Source organism: Mustela putorius, unplaced genomic scaffold, assembly GCF_011764305.1.
Source record: "Mustela putorius furo isolate JIRA1106 unplaced genomic scaffold, ASM1176430v1.1 tig00537227_pilon_pilon_pilon, whole genome shotgun sequence".
Classification (NCBI taxonomy): Eukaryota; Metazoa; Chordata; class Mammalia; order Carnivora; family Mustelidae; genus Mustela; species Mustela putorius.
Genome location: NW_025422368.1, coordinates 11,636,320 through 11,648,399, shown reverse-complemented (window position 1 = coordinate 11,648,399; position 12,080 = coordinate 11,636,320). Strand labels below are relative to the sequence as shown.

Genomic DNA, 12,080 nt, shown 5'->3' with positions numbered 1-12,080 from the left:
TTAAAGCTTAGAGTGTACCCTTTCCTCAGTTTACTTTCTTTCCTTCCTAGATGTAGCCACTGTCTTAAATTTGTAGCTAATTATGCCCATAAATATTTTATGCTTTCATCACAAATGATATATTCATTAACAATATGTTGTATCTTTTGTATGTTTTAAAAATTTCTATTCTGCATATGTAATCTTTGTATACTTAAAATTCCATGTCATATATATAATTTCAGTCGGTATGTTTTTAATGTTCCATATAGTTTCATACCAATTTCCCCCTGCTGATGGACATTTAGGTAGTTTCCAAATTATTCCTATTATACTAATTTGACTTTGATGCTTTCAAGTTGAAAACAATTTCTCAGAACACCAACATCAAACATGGCCATTCCATGATGGTGATGGATCAGAACACAAACTAGCAGTGTTTACTATGTAATCATGTCTGAATATAGACAAAAACATGAACACTGGTCCACAAAAATGACCAAACATCTCTCTCCAGCTAATATGACTGAAAGCTGCTTCTTTACCAATTACATCTTTAGACTCATCCTAGACCTCTCTCCCTCTAAATAAGATTTAATAAAATACATGATCATTCATTTGTCCCACTCCTATACAACTCAGAGTGGAGGCACACTTCTTAAGTCCTCTCCCAAACCACCTAAAACAAGGCTAAATTCATAAGTACTTTCTAGCCCCTCTTACTTGAGCACTTCCCTGTTCCCCAATGTGAGCATCATCTTTCATGAAACAAGTAAGAAACACAAATTATTCAAACTTAGGTGTGTATGTTCCTGGTGGCCCGTGGCTGGAGAGCATGGACACTAATGAGGCTGAACATCTTTTCGCACTTACATTGGTCAGAATATCCATCAGAGGTGTGAGTTGATTTTGACTCCAAGATAATCAGAGAGGCCAAAGCCTCTTGAGGGTCTCCTTTTGTTCTGCACCTTTTTTTTTTTTTCCCAAATTGTCTGTTTATGCCCTTTGACCATTTTTCTATTGCCTTATTTCTTCATTTTATTAATATTTATAGTTCCTTATATTTTCCAGATATAAAACCTTCATCGATTATACTGAAAATAAATATCTTTATTTAGTCATCCTTATTGATTTTTTTAATAGTGTATGATCTTTGTGACCCGAGAAATTCTTCCTTATATAAAGGTCATAAATATATTCTATTTTTCTTCTATTTCCAATACTGAAGCTTTGCCTTTTTTCAGTTTCACCATTATACTGTACTACAATTGATATTTGTGTATGGTAGAAGATAGTAATATGATTTCATTTTTTCCCAATCTGATAACCAAACTATTCTTTTTAAGTAGGCTCCACACCCAGTGTGGAGCCCAGTAAGGGGCCCAAACTCACGACCCTGAGATCAAGAGCTGAGCTGATATCAAGAGTCAGATGATTAACCAACTGTGCCACCCAGGTGCCCTGAATGAGAAACTATTCAATAAAATATATTGGATAATCTTTCCTTTCTCCATCCCCATACCTGACGCTTGCCAAGTTTCTAAAGATGTGTAAACCTTGTTCTTGAGTCTATCCTGTCCTATCATTTAGTTTATTAATATACATTAATTGATACTATTTTCATTATCATTGTGCCCTATCCTTTTCCTTCACAACACCTATAATTTGTAAGTAAGCATTTATGTCTAATGTCTAACTTCCTCATCAGACAGTACATTCCATATAGTACCCAACACAGAGTAGAGACTCAATATATATTTGTTGAATGAATGGATACATGAGTAAAAGAATAAATTAATATTAGAATAGAGCCATAATAAGAAGCCAAGTGATCTCACCTTCATCTGCCTGTGGCCTTCTGCATGTCCAGTTCTCAACTCTTCTAATTTGGGCAGATTATTGGGGTTCTACAGATATCTTCTTCATTTACTTCTTTTTGTTTTTGCTGTTCCACAGAAAGAAGAGTTCCAAATTTGTTCTTATTGCTTCATTTTTATTTCATCCCACCTGTATTTTTCAAACAGAGATACTTCAATTTTCATGCAGGTGAAGATTTTCTCATATTTTTCCTCTCATGCTCTTCGAAGTTTCCCCCAGTATTTGCAACAATTTCTTCCTATCATCATAATAACCTTTATAGTAATACAGTGAGTACTAGGGCCAGAGTCTGTTCCATATATACTCTAAGTATATTAGCTCATCTAACCCTTACAATATACCATGGGGTATGTTCTCTTATTATAAATGTTTAAAGAGGAGGGAAATAAGACACAGAGAATTGAAGTAGTTTACCTAAGGTAACCAAGCTACTGCATGGTTAAAACAAGATGTAAATCCAGGCAGTCTGGATGGGGGGAAGGAGAGAATTTAAGGTCTGTGTTTGTAACTTATTTTATATAGACATTGCTGATTCTATATTTTGAAAAGTATTTCTGATCATATTATTTTTATGAAGGTAATTTATTAATTACATAAGGGGGGTACTCAGGGGATGGTTCTTGCTTCGTACCTGGAAACTGTGGAGCTGGCCTCCCCAAGCCTGCACAGTCATGGTTTAAAATCCTACAGGAAGAAGCATCCTGCCTCTTTCAGAATCTCTCTATTAACAGTATCACACAAACACATGCACAGATATACATTACCTTTTCTTCTCTCCTCCGAATTACCTGTTTCCTTTGGAGTCAGATGTCCTCAAGTGTTCAACTGACAAGCTTCCTTTTCCTTTGCATGGGCTGAAAGATGGCAGGTGTAATCAGGAGAGGAGTCAGCAACCACCACTAACCCCCTTAACTTGCCCTCCCCTGTATAGGTTTTCATCTCTTTTAGAGGATATTTTTTAGGCTGCTGTTAAGGTCTTTGCAAGCATTAGAGTTGGGGTTGGAGTTTGTAGATAGTTTGTATTTAGTAATATCTTGTTTTCCAACAAATGTTAATAAGGATGTGGAGAAAGGGGAACCCTCTTAAACTGTTGGTGGGAATGCAAGCTGGTACAGCCACTCTGGAAAATGGTATCTTGAGGTTCCTCAAGAACTTAAAAATAGAGCTAACCTATGACCCAGCAATTGCACTACTAAGTATTTATCTCAATGATACAAATACAGTAATCCAAAAGCACCTGCACCCCAATGTTCATAGCAGTAATGTCCACGGTATCCAAATTGTGGAAAGATCTGAGATGTGCATCAACAGATGAATAGATAAAGAAGTTGTAGTAGAGATATATAATGGAATATTACTCAGCCATCAGAAAGGGGGAACACTAACCATTTATATTGATGTGGATGGAACTAGAGGATATTATGCTGAGCAAAATAAGTGAATCAGGAAAGACAATTATCATATGATTTCACTTATATGTGGAATATAAGAAACAGAGCCGAGGACTGTAGGGGAATAAAGGGAAAACAGAATGGGAAATCATCAAAGAGGGAGAAGAACCATGAGAGACATTTAACTACAGTAAACAAACTGAGGGTTGCTGGAAGGAGGGTGGGTAGGGGCATAGGTTAACTGGGTGATGAGCATTAAGGAGGGCACGTGATGTGATGAGCAACGGCTGTTATACGCAACCGATAATTTATTGAACACTACATCTGAAACTGATGGTGTATTAGTTGGCTAATTGAATTTAAATTTTAAAAAATAAAAATAAATAATATATTGTTTTCAAGCATACAGTCCCTTAATCAACTTATAGCTTCTCTTTCCTCCCATCATTGTCCCAACAGAAACAGTGGAGGTTCTATGACAAAGAATGAGTTCCCACTTGTTTGTGCTTCAGAAAGTTCTGAATCTCACACCTTTCTTTCAGTTGGGCCACTGATATCCCTGTGCTGTTATAGTCTTATTTTTTTAAGTGCATCTTTACTGTACTTTAATGAGGTTGAGGGGCTTGGTAAATTAAACACATATGCTCTATCTCATCTTCAACTGGTGATCGGAATAGAAATAACTTATAAAATCCTTGAGAAAGATCTCAAATTTTCTTAGATGTGTCACTAGATTTTTACAGGTATAGAAAAATTAATTTATAAATGAATATCCTAAACAAAATAGAGCCATCTACTATAACATAACTAGAAGTATGCCAAAGATCACAAACTAGGTAATGTTTTGCAGGAGTTTTTGTGACTTCCCACTTGCCTCTAAAACATTCTGCCACTTGCTTTCATTTGCTCATTTTATTTTGGAATTAATTCTCGAGGGTATTGTGAGTTCTTTTTTTTTTTTTCCAGAAAAAGTGAAACAAAGAATAAAATATTTTTCTAAAAATATACTAAGACAGCTGTGTATATTTTTAAAAAATCTGTCCACAGCCTTCAACATAACTAGTTCGATCTATCAACCTCAAGGCAAAGTACAGGAAATTATTTTTAACAACTTTTTTTTTTTTTTACTGGTTATAAAAGTAGTTCATGCTCATTATAGAAAATTGGTGAATATACACAAGCCAAAAAAAAAAAAAAAAATATCTCCTAATCCTAGCATTAGAATGAAGAATTTCTTGAATCTCTGCTTGACCTGTGACTTCTCAGTATGTTTAATAATGATACCAATAAATGTATCAAAAATTTTCTCATCTGGTCTTACTAATAATCAGTAAGTTACTTTCTCATAATCATACAGGAAGCTGCCCAAATGAAGACTTTAGAATTACTTTTCTTTTTCAAAAGCATAAGTTAGGCTCTAAAAGATTTGAAGAATAATTTTTTTTAAACATTCTCTCTCTGTCTCTGTCTCTCTCTTGATCAAAATAGGGATTCTTCAGCCATTTGGTAACTACTCTAAAAGTCAGCAAGTCCAAACCTGGTTTGTCTGTATTTTTCCTCTTTTTGTTTGTGAAAGTAAGATTTGAAAAATGCATGTGGGTTTTGAATCTCCTGCTGCGCCAGCCATGATTTCCCATAAAAGGGGGAACATTTATTTGTGTATATGAAGTCCTGGACAGCAGTACTTGGTCAGACGTGAGACAGATGTATGTGTGCACAGCTGTTTGTGTTTAAGGACAGAATACAGACATAAATAAGGTTAGATATCCTTGGATTGATGCTAGAATATTTTCATACACCATATTCAAAGGAATATCTGTCATAACTGAAAACAAGGGGAAATTTATCAGAAACAGAGCACAGACCCTTTCCCTAGAGCCAGGATAAACAAAACCAATATGGGCCTATCAAGCTAAGGTCTTGTAAAATAAACTTCATTGTACAAAAGAAAACCACCTTTTTTATTCATAAAAATATTGTCAGATATTAAAGTCAGATAGGACTGTCTTCTATGAAATGAAAGAGTAGAGCTAGATTTTTCTGGCTTGTCGGTCAGTATCAGCATTGCCATTATGTTTAAACTACTAACTCTAGAAAAGAATGCTTTGTGAAAGAAGGCTGTTGCTGTTTTTGCCAGTAAGCTTCTTTTCCTGAGACAGACTAGCAACATGTTTCTTTCCTATGAAAAAAAAAAAAAGTTTATTTTGAAACAAAACTGCCACTTCTATGGTATATTTCAATGCAAAATCATTCTCAGAATGATGTTTTTCTCTGCATGATACAAAAGGCACAGCATACAAATGACAAATCTGAGACCGAAGGTCACAGAGATTTTTAGAGAGTCTTAGAATTTGTCTTATAGCTATCATGACCCAGAAATTTGAGGTGTGCCTCAGGGGGAAAAAAAAAAGATAAGGGAGAATTTTGCTAATTGCTTTATTTATCTAAATTCTCTTTGGCCTAATCTAATTAAGAAAAATCATTCACATGATATGCTAGCTGGATAAAATAATTTGTCAAGCAAAATTTATTCAAATGAGTTTTTTTAATGGATGGTCTAAACAATACTCATTTTCACACTATATCTGCCAAGATTTTCACATCTCAAACCCTCCTTTTCCTCTACCCAGGTTTTCCCTGCAGAAAAATCCCATTAAAACTTCAGAGCAGGCCTTCAAAGTAACTATACACTTTGTTTAGAAGGTACTCTTGTTTTGATGAAAATCCTAAAACAATTCCTTTAAAGGGTTTGTTTAAAAGAATCCAAGACACAGAGATATCCACAAGACTGAAATGCTATACTTTATTTACATAAGTTTGGACTTTGAAGAAGTGTTTTGTTTTGTTTTCTTGTCAACCCAATAAATCATATTGAGAATCATGGGTGACTTACAATGTTCAAGAACCAAAGAAGACAACTTAGTCTGTCCTTTTAACCTCACTCTGATAACTTGGCCATTATTAGTTTAAGTCTTATGATGAAAACAGAGGACTAAAAAAGTAGAACTTGCTGTAGCAATCTTTGCCTGGACAATTAAGGCATTCCACACAGCATCTAAAAGTGGATACTTGCTGAACTGTTATAGGCCTTCAAAAATAGTAAAATCCCTTTGAGACATATCTATATCACTTGTATAACATAATTTTTAGAAGTACATATTTTGTGCTATTATATGTACAGAAAAATGCAATGGAAAAGCAATGAAAAGGGAACAAAATTATGGAGCAATGAAAAGTCCTCCCCCACGCCCCATAAACTTGAAACTAATACTTGAAGCAGTGTTAGAAAGAAGTTTATACTATAAAATAAGATGTGCTTTTTACTGCCAGAGATAAATGGTAGCATCATAATTTGGAGGGGGAAAAGGTTAACCTAAAGACTTAAATATTTCCAAGAGGAAGCTTTTAAATTATATTTTGTAAGATCTTCTTTAGAGTGTATGTTCATTTTCTGATTTGATAATTTTATTCTCTTGTTACTCAGAGTATTGTGTCAATAAGGACTGAAAGCTGCTAGCAGAGAAAGAAAATTTGCAAATTTACAAGGTCAAACACTATTTCAAGTCAAAAGAAAAATCATGCCATCTATGGTGATGCAAAGGATTTTTCTGGCACCTGCTTGGTGCCATGCCTGCCAGCATAACACTGACAACACCTGATGACAATGGCTTATTTGCTCGTCTGTCCTTACTCCACTTCCTTTGTACCATGAGCTCCACAAAGAAAGACAAGGCCATATCTCAAGTTATTCTTTTCATCCATACACTTGGACAATGTTGGTCTTGCAGATCAAAGAACCAGTTCTCTCACAGGGAAAATAAGAACAATATGTCACATTCGCCTGCTGGTGTCCCCACTTCCGAGTTTCCAGGTGGAGGCTCCTTCTTATCATTGGAGCATCATCACTCCATCTCGCTTCCACGGACATGTGTCATAAATAGACCCTCTTCTTCAGTCCCTCTCCCCATGAGCCCATGTCAACACACACACACACGTGCGCACATACGCATACACTCAGACACCATTTACTCTAAGATTCCTGAGTCATCTGGCAGAATACACTAGATTAGGCTCTGATTTCTCCCCACTGGGCCTGAGCAGCATCTCTGAAGCCCACCCATTGGTGCATTTGACTCTATCATAGAGTTTTTGTCAAGTGGCTGTTTTCCTGCCATGACCCATCAGTGGCTTGCCTATCCAGCTCCTGGCCAATGACATGTGAGTGTGGTAGAAAAGAGCGACCAAGAGCTGTGTCCACCTCATTTTAAATGAACTATCCCCAGCATGCAGAAAATTATGATATAATAAATATCTGTGTGTAATCACCACCAGTCCTATTAAATTTCATTATTTTGCCATATTTTCTTCTGATCTCTTTCCTTTTTAAAACACAGAATAGATATGGGTAAGCTCATCATGCCACCTGCCTAGAACCCATCTCAACCCCCCACCCATGACATATATGAAGGTCAACACTAATCCACATTTGGTGTGTATTATTCCCTTGCATGGCTCCGTACGTTTATTGGAACTGAATGCATCTGTAAACATTGTATAGCACTGACTTGTTTGTTTTATACAAATATATGTTTTATATTTTACATTGAATTCTACAACTTTTCTTTCAACATGGTATGTTTGTGATTTATAGATGTTGATTTTGACTTATCTCTATGTTTGTACTCAGAAGTATATAAATAATTTAGAACCTAAAATATGTTCTTTATAATGTTTATGCATTCTGGAAGGAATACATTCATTTTAAATAACTAAAATCTTTTTCCAAAATATTGCATATGACTTCAAAAGTACGCCTTGTTGCAAAACTGCCAAAATAAACTTCATGTTTGTCCATTTTGCTAGTAGACGAACAATTACTTTGTAGGAAATTTCCCCAAGAATGAACAAACAAGTTGACATATGACACTGAATGCTATACTTACTCCTTACTTGGTGTCTTTTTAAAATTTAATTTAATTTAACTTTATTTCATGTTATTTTTTTCTATTCTATTCTCTTCTTTTATTTTATCTGAGAGAGAGAATATGAGCTAGAGGTAAGAATAGAAGGAGAAGGAGAATCAGACTCCTCACTGAACAGGGACCCCCACCGGGAGCTTGATCCCATGACCTTGAGATCATGACCTGAGCTGAAGGCAGAGGCTTAACCAACTGAACCACCCAGATACACGTCGTTCCTTACTTGTAAGATACCAGGATTCTAGATAACTGCCACTACTCATCAGAATAATTTAGCAAAAAGTGTTTTCTTGAACAAAAATATTTTTTAAGCAAACAGGAATAAGAAAAACTAAATATATGCACATATATCTATCCTGTCAATATTTGGAGTGAAATCCATTGACAAAATTAATTTTTGAAATGCTATTTGATACTCAGAAAAATAAAATTATCTTACCTCAATCAATGTGAAAGAGTAAGTCTCGTATTATTTTTTTTACAAAAAAGGAGTACACTGCTTAGATTTCCTAAATCAGTTGTAAAACTTAGTAACCACAAGGGAGAGCCTTGAATGAAAAATCCATGGATTCATAGTTTTGTTCTTAAATTAGTGATGCAGTGATAGTAAAGAACCAAACATAAGAAGGAAGTAGTGGACAGAAGACAGAATGTTGAATCAACTGTTCTCTATGTTCCATTAACACATGTCTGAAAATTTACATGTTGTTGATTTTCAACCAATAGTTTTTCTTAACTTGGCTTAAAAGTTCCCTTTGACTTGTAATATATTATTAGCCTTGGAAAAAACAATAAAAGGTCCATCTTATTGAGCTTTTAATATATTCCAGACAGTATGTATGGTGTATATTGTATACACATAGTGTGTTATATGTAGAAATATAGTGTTATATATCAAATACTGCATAATTTTCTTCATAATTCAATAAGAAAGGTCTTTGTGGGATTTTTTGGTTTGGTTTTTTATTTTTGTTATTGTTGTTGCATCATTTTGCAGTTTGGGAAGTTGAAATTTAGAAAGGTGAAGAAAGTGGAACCAGGGTGAACCAACCAGTTAGTTGGGTATCTGCCTTCAGCACAGTTCATGATCCCAGGGTCTGGGGATAGAGCCCCACAGTGGGCTCCCTGCTCAGCTTTTCCTTCTCCCCTCTGCTCATGCTTTCTCTCTCTTGCTATCTCATTCCTCTCCTAAATACATAAAATCTTTAAGAAAAAAAAAAAAGGTGAAGAACATAGTCGTAAATATGTGTAATCCCACCTACTTTGAGAATCCTGGGTCCTTCTCCTTTCTACATGAGTTTTTTGGTAATAGATTTATCAATTTCTTCAAAAATGACTGTTAGGACTTTAAATAGGAATGCATTGAATCTATAGATTACTTTAAGGAAGATTGCCAAGTTAACAAAATTGAATCTTCCATTTTATTAAAATGATCTTACAATTCATGAAACAATCCCTCCATTTATTTAGGTCATCTTTATTTTATAAAGTTTATTTTTCAGTCTAGAGTTTCCATTTGGGTTTTTTTATGGTCTCCTTTTTTTTTTTTTTTTCTTCAACAGGATTTCCATTTCTCCATTGAGATTTTCATCCATTGAAAACATGTTTCTTTTTGTTTGTCTGTTTGTTGTTGTTGTTGTTGTTTACTTTATTGAGGACAGTTATATCACTTTTTAAAACCTTGTCCGATAGTTCTAACATTTAGTTCAGACTAATTTTTTTTCCTTTTGAAAATGTGTTTCTTTTTCTTGGTCTTGCATATTTTGGGTAATCTTGGATTTATCTGGATATTAATAATTGTAAATTGTGGAGATTCTGGATTCTGTTTTCTCTGATGAGCATTGCTTCTTCTGTTTTAGCGAGTAATTTTTTCCATTGGGCTTGAACTTCAAACCCTTCTGGATTTCTTGACTGGCCCCTCCAGTTTAGTTTAGACCTTCTGCCTTTAGCTGTGCTGCTTTGAGTCTACTTCATGCATATATGATTCAGAGGGGCAGAAATTTGAGCAGACAGAATTTGGGGATCCCATTTTTGGGATCCACCTGTGTGGATAAAACTTTATGGATGCATGATTCTAATTCAGCTGGCCAGGTCTAGGTCTTTCCATGTGGATCCCCACACCTCTCCCTGTATGCCCTGGATGGCACTTAGTCCTGGGTAAGAGCTATCTTAAAGAGAGCACCCTGTGTTCCCTCCTTTAAGCAGGATTCTCCACCAGGTCTGTCTTCTGCTTACTGCCCAGTAACTCTAGGTAATTATTTTATGTGTTACTTCCAGATGTTATAATTACTTCCTATAAATTTTTCTTTTCTTTTCCATCATTTCAAGAAATAAAACTCCCTACCTAAAAACTGATATTCTGAACTACAAAGATTTTATTGAATTTATGAATTCAACTTGGACATATTTGAAATGCTGTCTTTATCCCAATAGAAACAACTCCTTTAATTACTGGTGAGCCCAACATGACTAGACACTCTCAATTATTCAGTGCTGGTCATTCATGAACATCTAGATTCCAAGAATTCTCTGTTCCCATTATACCATGGTCTTTCCTTTTCACTATAGCCATTGACCTACAACATCAAATGGTAAAGTTGGAAGCAATAAACTCCTGGTCATTGCTTTCAATAAAAACAAATAGGAGAGATACTGGCCAGTTTTGACTCTAGTGAGATTTAAGAAATTCCACAGGACCTGGTTTCCCACACTACCCTTGATCCTCGTCCCTGTTAAGTGTACAGCCTGCTCTCCCAGGTACTACTTCAAATTAATTTTAATCTCTCTTTTTTTAGTTGGTCGATTCACGACATCACTCAATGCATATTTATTTTCTCAACTTTCACTTCTTCCCAGTTGTATCTTTTCTCTGCTATTTATCTCTATTTTCCAAGCTTACTTCACTTTTAATGCACCACCCACCAAGCCTGTAGCCTACCCCTGATAAAGCTTTTTAATTGAACAGTCCTTGTATTCTTCTTTCATTCTCAAATCCCTATAGGCTTGTGGCAGAGATAGGTTACAAAAACCTAAATTTCTTTCCTTCTTGACATTATCCATTTTCTCCCAAATAACTTGAAATAGTGTAAATATTTGCTAGGGATTTTATCCTAATACCCCAGGCAGTGAGACATCAGTGGTAAAACAAAACAAAACAAAACAAAACCCAAACAAAACAAACAAAGACCAGAAGGGACATGTCACAGGGAATTTTCTACACAACTTAATGACTAAAGGGAATCTTTATTTAATTAAAATTTTATATCTGTCTTATTTCCGCCCATAAACAACACTGAATTTCTCAGGGCTCTTATTTGCATTTTCCATTTCCTTTACGCTAATGATGTCTTGAATTCTTGGCTAGACCTCATCAGAAAAGTCATTTTCCCTTGAGTAGGAGTAGCAAATGAAGCATACCTCTTAGACATACTCGGCATTTCCCAAAAGCTTCAGAACAAAGGAGTCATTGCCAGGGCCATCATCAAGGGATGTTCAAAATCCCATAGGTCTAGACATCTAATCAGAGAAGACAAATAACCTGTCAATAATTGTGTTTTTAAATGTTTCGGTTTTTTTACCTGTAGGTTGAAAGAAAGATAACTTGCAGTTCTATATGAATCGAAAATAGTTCTGCAGTCATACTCCATGTGAGACACGGTTTAAGCACTTTACCAGTATTAGCTCAAATGTGGTGCATTCTATTATTATCCTCATTCTGTTATAGTTCAAAAACTTTTATAATATCATACACCTAGGTTTGGCAAAGCTGGGGTGTGAATCCTGGTATTAGCCTTTAGACGCTGTGTCTTTATACACTACACAACACCATGCTATCTTGGTTGGTGTCATTTAT

General features: G+C 35.2%; 1 long non-coding RNA gene across 1 annotated transcript; it reads right to left on the bottom strand.

Annotated features, from left to right (window-relative positions):
• Positions 1–2,645: 2,645 nt before the first annotated feature.
• LOC101670281 lies at positions 2,646–11,734 on the bottom strand. Its single transcript, XR_001181698.2, has 2 exons — positions 11,645–11,734; positions 2,646–2,711 (listed from the first exon to the last, which is right to left on the bottom strand). It is a non-coding gene; the product is annotated as an uncharacterized LOC101670281 (long non-coding RNA).
• Positions 11,735–12,080: the final 346 nt, after the last annotated feature.